Source organism: Solea solea, chromosome 4 (assembly GCF_958295425.1).
Source record: "Solea solea chromosome 4, fSolSol10.1, whole genome shotgun sequence".
Classification (NCBI taxonomy): Eukaryota; Metazoa; Chordata; class Actinopteri; order Pleuronectiformes; family Soleidae; genus Solea; species Solea solea.
This window is the reverse complement of record NC_081137.1, coordinates 15,991,567-16,009,370: the sequence shown is the minus strand read 5'-3', so window position 1 is coordinate 16,009,370 and position 17,804 is coordinate 15,991,567. Positions and strand designations below refer to the sequence as shown.

The window sequence follows — 17,804 nt, the reverse complement described above, 5'->3', positions numbered from 1 at the left end:
CATTTCTTCCAAATTATTTTTATTTGGAAGAAATTACACTACTTATACAATCATACTTATGGGCAGAATATTCAATTTCTTCAAATAAACACTTGCTGAATGTTACAGCTTAAAGAGCAGTCGTTCTCACTTGCCACAAAAGGAACATGAGAGATTTCACCAAATAAATTTGCTGAATGTTTTTCAAGCTTTTAGTAGAAAAGCTTGTAAATGACTGGTTTTCTTATTGAAGTGTCACAGGAATGGCAGAAAAAAATAACCAGAAACATAAATGTGCTGATATGATTTGCCCTTGTCATCTTTGAATATGTTTCCTGGAGAATTTCCACTGCACTATTTGTTCTAACTGCACCACAACTCACAGCTAATCTGGTTCGGCAGCTGTGACTCTGATGGCTCTCACTTGGCTCATCACGCTGACTCTTTTGTGGCGTTTGTGGTTGTTGTTACGCTACAAGATGCATTTATGACGGATCAGATGCCTCCCTGACGGTACTTTGATGGGTAGGAATCAGTTAAGTCGAACTATATGTTGTAGTTTGAATGTGCTATTTAATTTTTTTTAACTTCCTTTGTCCCAGTATCCCAAGCACGTCATGATCTGCGGTGTCATCTTTGAAAAGTAAAGTATGCAAAAACACTGATCAAGAAACACTGAAGATGATGTGTTTCCCGTGTACTGGTTGGGTAAAGCAAATCAATCAAATCAATCAGAAGCCGTTAACGAGTTTTAACACACACATTAAAGTGAACCTGCAGCCCAAAGAAACATTATGTATATTAGTGTATACTTATTAGCAGAGGTGACATTGTTCCCTAACCCTAACAGGTTCTAAACTGAACTCTAACTAACTTTAATCGTCATTTACAGTGCACAGTAAGATAGTCGGCAATTGTTTGAGTCTAAACAGATGTAATGAGAAGACCATGCAGACCCTCATTACCTTCCAGTTTGCAGCGTTGCCCTATTACATTCTTATTAAATTGAAACTAACAACATGTGTGTGCAAGTGAGGCCAGACCCATCCTTGTTTGAAGAGGGATAACTGGAGGGCCATTACAAGGAGCAAGTAGGTGCAAAGGGTTAAAGCAATTAGTGCACTCCTCTGTCACGTCCTGCTGAGGAGCCGGTTTCAGATGTTCTGCCAGTGGACCCGCTCACTCCTCATTTGTCCCGCTGCCCCCCTCATGGCCCTGCTGTGGGCAGCACATTTCCAGCTCATTCTAAATAGTCAAGTCCTAATATTTACTTCTCGCTTCCAAGCCTGTGCAGGCGGAGTGGGAGCTGGTCGCAGTCTGTTGGTGGAAGGAACTGACGCCCTCATTAATTCTGCTGGGGGAAACAAACATTTGTCCTTTCAGGACCCTGTGTGACTTTGTGGAGGGGTGTGGCCAAAGACTGACAGGACTAGTCTTGTGTGTGTTGGGGGGTGGGAACTGCAGCTAATTTTATAACAGTAAAGTTTGTATTATTTTGGTGCAGAATATACTGCACCATGTCCTTTTTTCTCCCCACAGTTGAATGACAATAACATTAAATTGAATTGAATTTTCACAACCACCGTGTGGAGCAGGGTCAGCCGTGGAGTTTATCCAACGCGGAGTAAATGTTTCAGGGAACTTTTTTTCTCTCTGTCAGCACCAAAGTCGTATGAACAAATAAAGAGAACACAACAACAGTCTGCAGAGGAGAGTGGTGCGGAGGCATCTGATCAACGCCGTCTCTCAGTAGAAGTGTGTTTACGTCAGTGTCCATACTCGTCATAAATGGTGTACAGTCTTGTCATATGTAGTGTTTATTATTGCAGTTTGCACTTCCTCCCCCCCAACAGGCCAGTTAACAAATTAAGATGTCGACATATAACGAAAGATTGTTTCCTCTTGTTTTCCATTCCATATCTCGATCTTCGTCTCTCTCTCTCTCTCTGCCACTTTCTCCCCTCTCTGCACCAGCACCAGATTATTGAGCGGGTGGTTAGATAACATTGCATTCCTACGTGAATATGTTTCCTGGACGATTTCCACTGCAATCTTTGTTCAACTGTGTACCAGCTAATCTGGTTCAGCAGCTATGATTCTGATTACTTTTTTGTTTTTTGGTTGTTGTTGTTGTTGTTGTTGTTATGCTGTAAAATACATTTGTGATTAATCAGACGCCTTGTTGGTAGTTTTTATGGATAAGAATCAGTTAAGTCGAGCTATTTGTTGAAGTTTGACTGTGTATTCGACAACTGCCCTTGTCCCAGTATACGAGCATAGGTGGAGAATCGATTTATGGCACTTTTCCATTATTCAGTTCTAGCACTACTCGGCTCAACTCTAATCTAGTTGTATCAGGCACATCATTTTCCATTATTATTAATGTACCAGGGTCGCTATAGCACGGCTGAACTGCTGTGACGTTGTTTTATATGTGACACAGGCCAGCTTGAGTCTGACTCTGGTCCTTCTGAATGTTGGTAGCTTGACTCCAGTTACATTATCTGTGAGTTAGTCCGATTTTTGAGACAAACCAACAAATTTCAGCGGCAAATCTGAAATGAAATGAAATTCATCCGAACCTCTCCATCAGTGGGCTTCTTGTTGTGCTCATCTCTAAAGGCAGAAACAACCCTTCACACTTTTAAGTGTGTTTGACAGAAGGGATGCAGAGCACTTCACAGTGACAGATGGCCTCGAGAGCACACAGTCCCTCACACTTCTCCTCAGCGTGCCAACTGGGGATTAGCGCTACAGCCTCGGCTGCTGGCCCCAAATCCCTTCCCCATATCCTCCACTAACCTCGACGGTTCCCCACCACTGTCCTCCAACCACTGACCCTCCCACCCCAAACCCCCTCCTCTGACCCGGTGTTGGCCTCCAGCATTCCTCGCTGTGTCACATGGTCCATGAGGCCGGTGCTGCCCGAGATTCGAGTACCAGCTCGGTGCCAACATTCCAGGCCCGGAGGGTGTTTTGTTGGAGGGATTTCCTGTGGGCTTTCATGCCAGCGTGGTACAATTACTGCTGCTCAACAATCACTGGATATGACAGGTGGACATGGGGGGGGGGGGGGGGGGGGGTGTACCACCAGACACCTGGCTCTGGTTTCAAGGTTCCACTTTAGCCCCGTTTCCACCAAGTGGAACAGTTCGGTTCAGTTTGATACGTTACGCACTTATTTGTGTTTTGATTGTCAAAAGTTGTGAATAGTACCAAAATAACTGATCTGTACTGTCCCACTTTTCGGCACCCTTCTTTTGGGGTAGCTAGCACAGTGCTCAAGGGGCAAGTGGCAACCTGAAGTGACCCATTAGAATCTGAACTTCCATTTTAAAGCTTCAAGATTTGTGATTTGGCCAGCTCATGTTGAGGTTTTACAGCTGGGAGTGCACAGAGGTCACCTGCAACCAGGCAATACCACCTGTCCACTCACACTGGTGTCCACTCATATTTTCTGTGTGTTATTGTTTCTTCAAAATGGGAACATCATTTACAAAATCTACATCATATGCTATTGATGAGCATCTAAAACTAGTGATTGAGGCCATTAAATCCTCAGGACGTGTAAACGTTTACTGACATGTAAATCAAGTGAGAAGTGGACACATTTTCCCATAGACTTGACTTCCATTCACATTGAGGTCTTTTCACAACCAGCGACACAACATATTCTTAGTTCTGGTTTGTCCTAAACCAGAGAAACAGGAATATTACGTCCACTTTTCATATATGGTCTATGGGTGGAGGTAGACACATGGTCCATTGATTGGTTGATAAAGAATGATCACTTCTGGGCGACAATGGGAATGGAGAGGGAAAAACTATTTTGACAAAGCTACATCGTGTTGCATTGGTATAAATTCATAATTAACGTGGCTATTGCCATTTGTCCAACAAACATCATTATGGAAACACAAGCAAGATCAGGATTTAGTGTTCCAAACCGTACAGTGGCAAGCTGAAGTGCACTGGTTTTGCTTGGTGGTAACACAGCTTTTATATGCTGATGCAGATGTTTTATTGGATTTGGTTTAAGCGGAGTGTCAAAGACTAAACAAATCTGAACAGACAAGTGGAGAAAACAGGCTTGCACCTGCAACTGCCAGGTTAAGGACCTATCACGGAGTGCAGAGAGGAGCTGACAGGCCTTGAAGAGCCTGCAGAATGTTTTCCTTCCCAGCAGAGGTCACTTCTCCTTATCAGTTCGATAGTCTGAAGTTGTGCTGCACTTCGACCACACAAGGGCCTTATTAGCTTTAAATTAGATCATGTTTAATACAGATTAAATCGACCCGGCTCCTCAACGAAGTGCAGCTGCGCGTCCAGCTCTATTTTGGCTCGGCAGCTTGAGGAGGCTTTGATGAGGAGTGTGGTATGAATCTGAATGTCTCAGATTTGCCTCTGGCCCTATCACAGTGGCTTAAGTCAGACTTTGAATTGTTGCAGTCTGACCTTGGCAGTGCTCTGGGTGTGTAGTGGCGTAAGAGGTGTTTGAAAGAATGGAAAATGTTAAACATTCACACACACACACACACACACACTCAGATGCACCGGTTTGCATGCACTGCATTGTCCTCCATTCATTCAGAGAGCTTAAACAAAGCATCATACCTAACCTTAAAGACATATTTCACCGTTGGAGAGATGAATGTCTATTAAAACTGGGTCATCTATGTAGTAGAAATGCGAAATAATATTTGAAGCAAGTGCCTTCTTGGCCGAGAAAGGCAGAAAAATTTAATTTTGGCTCATGTATAAGAACAACTGCCAGCATGCACTGTACTCGTCTTACGCTTCGAATCATACAGCGCTAGTTGTGTAAACACACAAATCCCAGTGAGGAATTAAATATATAATAAATATAAAAATACAAAACAAAATACTCGCCACCCGCAGCCGGTGCTCCCCACGACTGGCGGCTGATGCTCGCCGCGACCCGTTGGCTTCTAGTTTTCACTGAAATGCAGGTCTTTTCCCTTGCAGCCATATCAGTTTGTAACTATCAGCAAAGATGGCAGACACTGTGTTTACATTCTGGGAATGAAGTCTCGTCCCCCTATGGGTGAGTCTAAAAAGTGCGGAACTGGCGTTGTAGTTTCAAACCTTGAACCGACGTTTGCCATAGGTAGCGCAAAATTGGAAATCATTTTTTACAACTCAGTGGAAAACTGAGAGGGGAAAAAAAAAAATACTACTGCTATTCTAGCAATACAAAGCCACATGCAAATGGGTGAAGTATTCCTTTATCCATAACCATTTAATGCCTAACCGGAACTCCAACCCTAACCACAATTCAAATCTTAGCCATCAACTTAACCAGTTCCTCAGAAATGAGGTTCTGCTACACAAGGACCAGATTTCGGTCTCCATGAGGACAACAAAGTCAGTGTTTATGCCAGAAAAAGTCCTGAAGAGGTAACAAATACAAGTACACACATGCACTCTTACACATGCACACACTTTGAATCAGCTGCTTTCTATTGAGGTGAAGGTCAGCGCACACATGCCCCTTAAAAGGCCTTAATAGAGGCTGATGAGCAGAGGACATATGGACTGGAGATCATTTGAAATGCCAGAGAAAGGACTCGGAATCCTGCTCTCCACTCATGCACAGTGCTGCCTCAGCTCTCTATTATGACGTCCTTATGAATTTCATCTCGGAGTTAGTAAAGTTTTTATTATTCATTTGGAATTCTGCTGTTTTACTCTCTCAGATGTGGTGATGTCAATACGTGTTTATTACAATTTGTAAAATTGAAACATCTGCCCTAAAAAAAAAAGAAGCCCTCTGTGAAGTGAAGGAAGCAATCTTCCTTAGCAGCGAGTCACAAAGAGGAAGTTTTTCTCTGTGTTCTAATTTCCAAAAGAGCCAAGGCCCTTAATTGATCTCAGATTTGTCCCGTCTTTCTGGCAAAGACGTGGGGTTACTAAAGGTATTTCAGTCGTGCCAACACCGGAAGAAAGGAAAGTAATTATTTGCAATGACACTTTTGGTCTTAACTGTTGGTTGGAGGGTGTAACGGAAGAAATTATCTGTCTGTGCTGCCGCGAGTCAGAAGAAAGAAATGTTTTGGCCTTGAAAGCAGGAAGGGCACAAAAGATGGTCCCAACATGAAAGACCCTGCCTGGATTCTTGCTTTGATCAGTATGAGTCGTGACTGGGAGGAACCATTCCATGTCTGTGTTTTTAGGGTCTCAAGCTGCATCTTTTCTTGTTTTTTGTTCCACTTTTGTTTTCATAGATGATCGTATTCCTGCAGCTGGTCAGTTCTTCTGCCACCTCCTTGCATCTGATGCACGTTGTCTGGATGTGATCATATGAACTGGATCTGCTGAAACTCAGATCTGGAGACCATCTCATTAATGTCCACTGATTGGGCTGGCACTGAACCTTTTAATCGCCGTATCAGGTAATAAACGAAAGTCTACATGAGCTGCAATGCACTTGTTTACATTAATACGCTGGGCTCTTCTGCCAGAATCAATTACCATCCTTCAATGCAAACTCAACGAGCCAGAAAACACCTTGGTTCTATACGGAGCGACGCGCCGTGGACTCAAACCAGCATACTTCCTCCTTCTCCACATGCCTGAGCAATGTGTTTGAGCAGCCGTCACCAGTACACATATGATTTATGAGCATCTATGCAGCGATCTCTCCCTGCCTGACTCCGTACAGCCCTGAGGAAAAAAAAGTTATCTAACAAATCAAAATCCCAACCAGCCGCTGTAAATATAAGACATCAACATGGTTCACTTGGCCATTTAGCTCTTGTATGTATTTTTACATCAGTGTTTTCTTTTCTCTCGCTTCTTTGCCTCTCTCCACGCGTTGGCCTCCCTGAGTGTTCCTCTCTTGGCTCTTTGTGCTCAGCCTCTCTCTTTCTGTGAACACTCTACTGACCTTGCACATACTCGGCTGCAGCAGCTGAACCAGCGGCCCTGGCCTCTGACTTTCCTCCATGGGGCAAAAATCACTTCCTGCCCTTTTTACTTGCTGACAGTGGGCTCTGGTCCCTGTGGCTGCGGTCTGTCACAAGTGGTACACATTACATTTAAAAGAGGAAAATTATTACACAGAGAACATTGTTTATATTTCATCTATCGCCACTTTTTTGTTTTGACCCAAGATTGAAATAAAACCTTAAACAACTGGGAAAGGCCTTCGATTCTGTGCAATTAAATGTGATGCGGTAAAAATGAGTACATAAAATGAATGAGAGTCACTTGTATGTTTCTGGAACATGTGAAAAGCGCAGACACTGATACAAAACACGTGAAGTTGTCCATGAAAAACAAACTTCAAAATATTACAACGAAAGATGAAAAGGAAGAATTATTACAGCAGTCTGATAGTAATTCTGTTGCTGATAATGTATTATGGAAATGACACTTCTTACTTCAATAAATGAATTCCTTTTAGTACGAGGAGTTGCTAAACTCCCTGCTTTAATGTGTCAAAATGTTTGCTGTGAATTGTTTTTACTGTTCATAATATATAGTGCATTAGTTGACAGATCAGTGGAGTGCTCTTTCTTTGCCAAACATTGTTCCTTGACGGGAATGTGGGATGATGATACTCGCTTTTCAAGAGCTTTTAGCCATCTTTGTGTTAACTAGACGAAAGTAATTATAATTATCTGAGCAGCGGGAGATTTTTTTTCTGCATAACTGAACTCTGTACACTGTAGTGTAAAAGGTTTTCTTTTTGCTATAAAGCATCATTTTCAACAGGTAGCTGAGATGATTTTAATTTAAAATATATCCCGCTCATTTCCACTTCATACTGCATTAACTGTGGTGTAATTACTAATATCGTATTTTAGCATATACTGTATACCTTCTGTTCATATACAACCACTTTTAATGTTGTGGCTCATCTGTGTACAGTTATATATAAACACTAAATGAATGTCATGTCGGCAGGCTGGATGAAAACATGTGAAATTAATGCAAAATCTGCACCAGTGACTTGGTCTCCATGGTAACAGAACAACATTTGTTTATGGTAAGACATAGTCTAATTACAAAATGCCTTTCCAGGACATTGGTTAAATAACTGCTTCAAGTTAAATAACTATAGTAAAGTACAGTAAATGCAGTTGGACTCGGGACAGTTTGTCTATTTTGAGTTCTGATATTGGGCTTCTTATGGGGGGCTGGTTTTGATGCTGTCGCTGCTGGTTTTTGTCCCACAATCTGGCAACTCCAGTGAGGAGACAACACGAGCTAGCAGGTTAGTATGCTTACACAGGTGAGAGGCAAACAAGTTACAGAAAGTTAACTGAACACATCTACTTGACTGATGAGGAAACGGCTGTTAATACTCGTGTCAATGAACAATAGAAAAAACGCACTTATAGGTCCTGGAATAACCTGGAATTATTCTTAAAGATTCACAATTTATTTATGTAACAATGAATCACCTGGAGTAGCACTTTGCTGCATTAGGAGAACTTTTACGTTTGATACAGTTTGAGTGGACTATATATCTTTCTCATGACATCATGATGTTTTCCACTGAGGTCAAAGAAAAATGGTTTGAAAGTGTTTTCCTACGACTCTGGAACCTTGTGTTTGTAGAGCAACCGTGGACTACACCTCAATATCTCTCTCTCTCTCTCTCTCACACACACACACATTTGTGCAGCTATTACAGTCTTAGAAAACTGAACTGATTTACATTAATTTGGACAGTCTGAACAAAGCACTATCCATTATCTTGACCATAACCAGTTAATGCCTAACCTTAACATTATCCACAATTCAAATTGTAGCCCTAAACCTAACTATAGTTCCGCAGAATTTAGGTCATCAGGACCTGGTTTTGGTCTCTATGAGGACTACTAGTCCTGATATTCCTGGTGTTTGTGCTGCTAGAAAAACAAAATTCTATCAGTGAAGATGCAAAGAGTCACCTTCATTTAAGTCCAGGTAGAGTTACTGACTCACAGTCACACATGCATCATTCTAATTAAACTAAATCAGAAGAGTTAAAAATAAGAGCTGCATGTTTTTTATATGGCTATAACCTATTGTGTATTTAAAGTCTTAAAAAAGACTGCAAAGACTCTCATTCATCAGCATAAAACACTGCTGGTTAGACAATATAATCATGTAGCTGCTTATACCTGTGTACATGCACTCAAGGTCTCAGTGTGTGAGATGATGACGTTACAATAAGTTACGTTTTATGTGCATGTGACAGGATTTTAAAACAAATCGAATGAATGATGAATTTTGAAGCATAATCTCACGCACAATATGGTAATGAAAAATGTATTAAATCTGAGTGAATATATATATATATATATATATATATATTCATACATACATATACATATATACATATACATACATATATATGTATATGTATATATATATATATATACATACATATATATATACACACACACATATATATATATATACACACACACACATATATATATATATACATATATACATATACACACATATATACACATGTACTGTATATATACTTCGACAATTTCTTTCATGCCACTTTTAACATTTCACATTAAAACCAGTAACAAATTGTGATGTTATTACTGACAGTAATCCGAGCGCTGCTGTGGTTTCCACAGTTCCCCACTCACTCATGGAAATAACCTCGGCACTTCTGGGAACATGTTTGGTACATGCCAGAAGCTACACAGCTACAAATACATTATGCAAAGAAGCTGCTAACATCTGGACCTAGTGTCCGCACATGTTTGTGTGTGTGAGTGTGTGTGTGTGTGTCTGCTTAGATGTGTCTCTTTGGATAATATGATGTAATTTGTCTTGATAGTGAGGTGAGCGGGGGTTCAAAGCTCTTTATATTTACATATGTGCGCATCATAATCTTGGAACATACCATGCTTTAGTGATGACTATATAATGTAGTAATGTAATACTGAATTACAATTTAATTGGAACACTACAAAAAGTATTCTGGAAAAGCCCTCAAATAATCTATAACCCAGCAAATACATTTATTATTCATTATTTAACTTTTTTTTTTAAAACTCTAGACAAAAAATAGGAGCAGATTTTTGGTGAATTTATTCTTTTGTTGCTTCAGCTCAGTTATTTTCACAGTTAGTGTTTCCCTTTTGTATTTTTCTCTTCATTAAGTTTACAGGTTCATTGATAATGTGCCTCCACATTATTACATTTCCACCAAATTAATATTCACACCAACATAACAAATAAATATTTTTAAATTTAGTATGACATGATACTACGACATATTAGGGCCAAACTAAAAAGAAAAACAATCAAATATTTTGAGAAGTCATAATATTATGAGATTTGATATAATTATTTCTATATAAAAATGTAATTTTTAAATTGTATTGCTCTGCATTTCTCATCTTGTTGCAGGTTGCAGAGATCTGTTTGATTGATAATGATTTTATTCTCATAACAATTATGACTTTATGTTCATAATAATACGACTTTATTTTCATAACATTACGACTTTATTCTCGTAATATTTCGTCTTAATTCTCGTAATTATATGAATTTATTTTCGTAATATTACGACTTTATTCTCGTAATATTTCAACTTAATTCTCGTAATATTATGACTTTATTCTTGTAATATTTCAACTTAATTGTCCTAATATTATGACTTTATTCTCGCAATATACCATTTTTTTCTTCTCAGTTTGGCCCTAATACTCGTATGAAAACAATGAAAGAGAAGAGAGGAACAAACATGAGGTGGCACCTCCTCTAATGTGCAAAAGCAAATCCAAAAGAGAAGCACATAGTAATTAGCTTTATTTGAGGTGATTAGTGAATATTCAAAAGAAAAAAAGCGACTTAAAGATGTTGATTTTGTCATATCCAATATAGAACGGGAACAACAAGGCCTTTTGTGATTTGCAGACATGTTTTTCCCCTGGTTTGCTGAGTTTTGATGCAAACATTCAGCGAGTTGGGGCCTGAAACCGTTGCTGCTGACTGTTGCTTTCAGTTAATGTGTTTCTCTGAGGTTGTGGCTTGAGGTCAACTGCCATCTTGGATTCTCTAATTGTATTTCCCCTCGCATGGAAACTGGCCTGAATAATGAGAAGTGGATGTTGTGATGATCTCCAGTGACAGACAGACATTCAAAAAGACGTGTTTGTTTGCTTGAAAAAAAGAGGCAAGAATGACAATCCGGTCATCAGCTCGGGTAAACATTATTAGCAGTCTCTGATAGCTGCCGCAGCCGATACACAGAGCCTCAAGTCGTTGGCTTTGATTCTCCGTACACAGCCATAAACACTCACACAACAATTAAAACCATATTTCATTTCACACACAAGCTGTTTATGAGTCATTATGCGCTGGAGCCATGCAACCCTCTGCATGTCATCCTCCATTCGTAATGACAGCTTGACCCAGCAGAGAGGAAAGATGGATCAAATATTTACTCTCTCCATTGTTCTGTTGGTGGCCTCTCCTGTCTCACACACTGAGATATCCAATCGATGTAAACAGATTCAACTGAAGAATCATTAACAGAGAGGGTTTGGCAGAGTCTAAGGCCTTCCCCCCCCCCCCGTATTTAGTCCTGTGTGGTGTAATAGTCTAACCCCGCATGAGCTTGCCGATTGGTCTTGTTTGCAGACTAATGATGTTCCACACGAGAGTTTATTTTGCGGCTGATTCAGAGATCTGACATGCAGAGGACCGTTGCACGATTGTACGCGGCGGTCCTTAAGAGGGGGAACACATATCATAATTCATGCCGCAAATCAAGCTCCTCTCAATGTTTTCAAAGCGCCTCCAGAAGACGACAGCGCTAATTAGAGGGTTGTAGCGTGTTGTCTCCAAAACTATGCAGCTGATAAGGTCAGACCTCTGGTATTCATCTATCTACATAGCAACAGAAACAAACAAACCCACCACTTGGAAATTGCCTCTCAGACAGGAGGGGCGACGATTCTCTGTAATCACAAACTGTTTCATACATCGGCGATGATAGTGTGTGATTACTGACTCTTCTACCTGCGAGGAACTGGGTTTAATAGCTGTGCCAAAAAAAAAAAAAAAACCCAGGAAAGGTGAAATAACAGTGTTGAGCTTGAGAATTTATAGTGAGTCAGCAGAGACTTGTTTTACGGCTTCGGTCTGAGTTGATTGCACGAGACGTATTTCATCTTGCGAATGTGATTTCATCCCGCAAATATGACTTTCTGTCTGAATCCAGGTGAATGTGCAATAAATCAGGTGAATATTGCCATATATATATATATATATATATATATATATATATATATATATATATATATATATATATTACATATATATATATTACATAACCTAATATTTTTGCACAGTACTATATATATATATATATATATATATATATATATATATATATATATATATATATATATATATATATATATATATAGTACTGTGCAAAAATATTAGGTTATGTAATGCTTAAGCATGTCTTGAATTAACCTGGTGCAGATATTTCGATATGAAACAGAAGGACAAACGCAGATTTTACCAGTAACCTTAATTAGGGTTTTAAGAGAACCAGGGTTAGATCTAAGGACTAAATACTTGACACTTTTTTTAAAGTTATTTTAAAATTGCATAGATGTTTCAAGTATTTTGTGTGTACAACTTAACCAATTAGTTATTTAATACACTTTCACCGTTTTTGATGTTGTTCCATTGTTGGCTGTAGTGGTGATGTAACTTTATATGTAACTGCACGTGGTTTAACTAAGGTCATAGCTGCATTTAGAGAATTAATTTAAGAAAATAACTTATAACTAAATCAATGGTGAATATTTGAATACTGATTTAATTGATCCCGGAGAAACTTATCAGAGAAAACTCTTGTGCTCTGGGAATCAGTTTATGACATTAAATTAGAATTAGCAAAGAATTGCTCAACAAAATACCGGATGAATGTAAGATGATTAATCAATTATGAAAAGACCAAGCTGCAACCTTAAATATGAACAATATATCAAGAAAACAACAAGAATTAAACTAATTAATTTAAATAAAGAACAAACTCTTTCTGTGCTCAATATCTGAACTCTGTTCCTGCTGCTCCCTGTTGTTGTGGGACTATGGACAAGTGGAGGGGAACTTGGCTTGTAATCGTAGGGTTACTGGTTTGAATTCCGGGTCAGGTGAGGTCTGAGGTGCCCCAGAGTAACTGGTAAGTAATCAGGACGGGTGGAATGCTGACGTAAAATTCATTATCACTAATTGGTGTGTGTATGGCCACAGGGCGGTGAAGTGGTTAGCGCTGTCGCCTTGCAGCAGAAACACCCAGGTTTCGCGATCCAGTCTGAACAAGGTATGTAGTTTGCATGTTCTCTCCTGCGATGGCCCGGCAACCAAGGTTATTTTAGTTAATGAAAACTAGAATTGAAAAAGACATTTTCCTTAACTGAAATAAAAACAAGAGTTAAAAAAAGAAAGAAAAAAAAGACAACTAACTGAAACTGAATTGTGTGTTTATAAAACTCACTAAAATTGTAGCGTAAATGTGCTTAGTTTTTGTCTTTGTAAGTCAATTTCATACATAAGTCTTTTGGGTTCATGAGGTATATTTGTTTTTCCTCTGCTGGCAATTTTAAAAGGTTTTATTTTCATGCATGACATCATAAACATAGCATTCATTATGGAGTTTATTATTGTTTTTTTTTATTTTAGTCATGTTTTTCCTCGGATTAAGAGATTCCTGGCTCACAAGCAATGTGGTGTGTCTCATAAGGGTTATTTATTATTATTTATGTTGTTATGTTCATGTGTGTCTTTAGTCAGTTGGCAATTGATTGATTTTTACCTTTCACACTAACTGCATCCAACCTCAGCAGTATATGATGCACATTTTTTACTTCAGGCTAATGTCTTGTAGACTGTTATATTTGATTCAGGGATAGTTGTCCATTTGTCCTCATACATTTCTAAAATGGCATCTTTTGTTGGGTTTTTATGACACAATATTTATTATGACCTTTTTGCATCTTGCGTAATACTCCATATTACAAAAATAAAAACTAGCAAAGCTGTTCTAAAAACTAATCAGAAATGACTTGTTTTAAAAACAAAAAGTCAAAACTAAATAAAAACTAAAACTAATGAAAAATCCCAAACTATTATACCCTTGCCGGCGACTGTACCCCGCCTTTTTCCCTATGTTGGCTTGGATTGGCACCAGCGCCGTGTTATAATAGTGGTAGACGATGAATGAATGAATGAATGAATGAATGAATGAATGAATGTGTGTGCAAATCTAAGAGATTCCTCTGGAGATTCTTTTATTCTGATGGAGTGAGCTGTTGAGGCTCGAGCAGAAACTCACATTTCACGTTTCGTTCTGTCAAACACGCTGGAGCCGTCTTGCTGGAAATGGTCCCGTGGTTCACAGGAATTGATGTTTTACTTTTTCCAGTCACAGCTGCAACAGCACTTTCTGTAGAATAAAAAAAATAAAAAACATAAGAGGAAGTGTGTAGTTAGCATGAGCAATAATAATAACCACGCCTCACAGGACGGAGAGAAAAGAGCAGCACCTGCAGAAATCCATTTCTCGCTCGCTTGGACACGGTCAGTGAGCGGAGACGGAAGTGTGCACGCCTCACATCACATCCCTGACACATGTGTCCACTTCCACATCATAAATTCATCTCAACACATAAGGTGTGTTCTCACACGGACGACTTTAGCAACTGCAGTGTGCAAAAACTTAAATAATTGGCTTTCGGTCTTCTCGTGACTTTTCATCAGTTACATAACTTATTAGTTCGAAAGGTGTTGGTCTTCGCGAGCCAGAACAAACAGAGCTGACATTTAAAGATGATTTGTTTAGCTTGGGCTAATCAGAGGAAAGGGTCACATGGCGGCGATCCTTCATTCACCACACACCAACGCAGTCAGACTGTAAGCATGTGCCACAGGGCCGAGTCCAGCAGCAGGTGTTTAACGACATCAGACAGCAAGCTCAAACATTTCACTGAGCTTTCATCCCGCATTGTTCTTCATCCGTGTGTTTGTGTTTTCTTCGTGTTGCCAAACTGGCAAATCAAAAATCCACCCAATTCAACACGGTGTGTGTCTGTGTTTCACCAGTTCATTTCAGTTTAGTTTGGTGTGTTAGACAATTATTTGCATTTCAACCATCAAAACTTGTAAAATAACATTCACATCCTACTTTTTGGCACTTTTATGTGGAGGTATCGGTCACAGTGGTCCGGCACTTCAGACCCAGTATTAACATCTGTCCTGAGTGACGTGATCGCATATGGACAACGCTGAGTAAAACTGTTTACACCTGGCATTAACATGTGTCCTGGATGTGTCTCCTGTGACCACATGAGATAAGATCTGGTTTCCCCACATCCTTTATTCAAATACACACGTCACAACTGTTTGCAAGAACAAAATGATGTTTTTTACAAGTCTGATTGTATCGTGTGTGCGTGACACAGAGAGAGCAGACAAATCAAACCTCTACCCACCCACCATGTGCTGATCAGTGTTGAAACTGTGGCAGCAAATAAATAAAGGTATGAGAACTGCGGATCAGAAGACATCATCCGAGGAGGCTGTCTCTCTGTATCCATGGCACTCAGGAATGTGGTCACATGCGTCCTCAAACCACCTCTGATCGTGCTTTCTGTGATCAGAACTAAGAAAGCACTCCGACCTGAACTGAGCTCCGTCTTATGTCTAATGTTCTACAATACGAGTGCACGTAGAGTCTGGGAAAAACAGAGGAGGAGGCCTCCCTGGTCAGGGGAGACCACTAGAATTTAGGCTACATAAACTGTGGGAGTTTTTACAAAGAGACTTTACTGGTCTCTTGTGGACGAATATCACAGATGCTTGCAAACCAGTACGAACCAAAATCGTAAAATATGAGTAAGCGGTTTCCCATCACAGCAAAATCAAAACTTTGCAAGTTGTACTTGGTCGCTCGGCTGACACTTGTGGACATTCTCTCAGACAGCGAGTGTGACTCTTACCCCCAGAGCTATTTGTGTGACTTGATCCTCCTGATGGATGAAGCAGGAGGTTGCGATGCTATGGTGGTCTGATGTGTGATCCAGTGTCTCTGTGGGAGATCTGCTGCCCGAGGCTCGGTGTGTCACCAAACTGCACAGAGATACAAGCACTTAGAGTATCTAGCCATTGTGTACATGCTTCATCCTCCACATGAGGGTCGTGGGGGCCGCTGGTACCAATTCCAACTGACATAGGTTGAAAGTACACCCTGGACCACTCACACACTCACACCTACAGGCCATTTAGAGTGTCCAGTTAACATCTGCATGTTTTTAGACAGAGGTAGCATATCCATTATCTGTCAACAAACCTTCTGAAATGTTACACACTGGACGTGCCGCTGGCTAAAAATCTGTTTTCCTTTCCTCTGTGTTATGAGAAGAAACCGGAGAACCTGGAGAAATGGGATGCGAACCTACAACCTTCTTGCTGTGAGTAAGCCAGCCGTGTGTGTGTGGACTCACACTCAGTGTATTATGAGCTAATTAACAGGTCCTAATTGTACACTATAAATGAAGTGTCATAAATCACACCTCAGTGAGAATGTTGGTCCGTGTCAGTCAGAGTGGCAGAGGCTTTGAATGGACTCCAAACATGTGTGTGATGGTAGAGTGTTTTTTTTCCTCTGTTCTTAACAATATTGCATTATAATTCCTGATGGGCAAACTTTTTTTTTTGTGACTTCTGTGAATTAAAACCTACCGAGGGTTAAAGTATGGCATCCCTTTGTCATGGCTACACATCATCTTAATTTATTACAGTTTTAACTGTTTTTTTGTTTTTTGTTTTTCTCATCAACATCCAGATCAGTATTATAATACACACGGTCCCTGTTATGTGATTTTAAAAGTGCATCCAACTGGATACAAAGATATTTAGACACTCTATATAGCACATTCTTATAGCCTCCGTTTTAATATAGTAATGGAAAAAAGCAGCCTAAATGCTCTGTATTCTAAGGGAATAATCGTTCTTCTTTATCCTGTACAAATCATAATTTGTATGCACGTAAGCTTCAACTTTCTGATTTATTTTAGCCCAAAGAGAGATTCATGTTACAGAGTAAAAAAAAAACGTGTCTCTTTTTATATATGTTATCTCAGCAAGAGAACAATTTACTTTGTAAATGTTTTAGAAAAGACAAGGCTGAACCATCCTCAGATAACGGCTAATATCCTGAAGGAAAATCTAATTTTCTCTGGTATTTTCTCTGGTTTGTCTAGTACAAGAGAAAAATAGCCTTTTTTTTCTTCCAGCTGTCCCTGGTCTTTATCCCTATTTGTTACTTTGCTTTGTTACAGATGAGCTGTTAATTCATGTTCCATGTGGAGTCGTGTTCTAAGGAACCTGATCGGGAGACTCCCCGTCCGTGCATGCACTGATGAAGACCTTTGGCCATTGCAGGACTTGGGTTTCAGGTCAGACTGTGGACGCATGCTGCCAGGAGGTGAATGGCAACCCACCCTCCTGCAGAGACATGAGGTCAGAGGCCAGCTACATCAATACAGCCTTCCTGACCTCCCTTCTTGACCTCTGGAGCACCTCGTGTCTCCTCCGTACCTTGGCCGTCAGTGTCACGTGACCCAACAAAGCCGCAAATTGTTACAGGTGTCATTCACAGGGAGATAAAGAGACGACCAGACACACGGACATCACCACAGTTTGCAACTTTGCTCCCTCTCAGTCAACATGTTCGACTGACACCCAGTCTTATTAACTGATTTATGCAGTTCGGCGGTTGTTCAGTTTCATTCCTGTGTGAGACGTAGTGCTCATGACTC

General features: G+C 40.0%; 1 long non-coding RNA gene across 1 annotated transcript in view; it reads right to left on the bottom strand.

The window, feature by feature from the left end:
• Positions 1–14,323: 14,323 nt before the first annotated feature.
• Positions 14,324–17,804, bottom strand: part of LOC131458807 (uncharacterized) — a 41,899-nt gene continuing 38,418 nt past the window's right edge. The window contains exons 4-5 of the long non-coding RNA XR_009240125.1: positions 15,984–16,113; positions 14,324–14,431 (exon numbers count right to left, since the gene is read on the bottom strand). This is a non-coding gene — a long non-coding RNA (uncharacterized LOC131458807). The remainder of the gene's footprint in view (positions 14,432–15,983; positions 16,114–17,804) is intronic.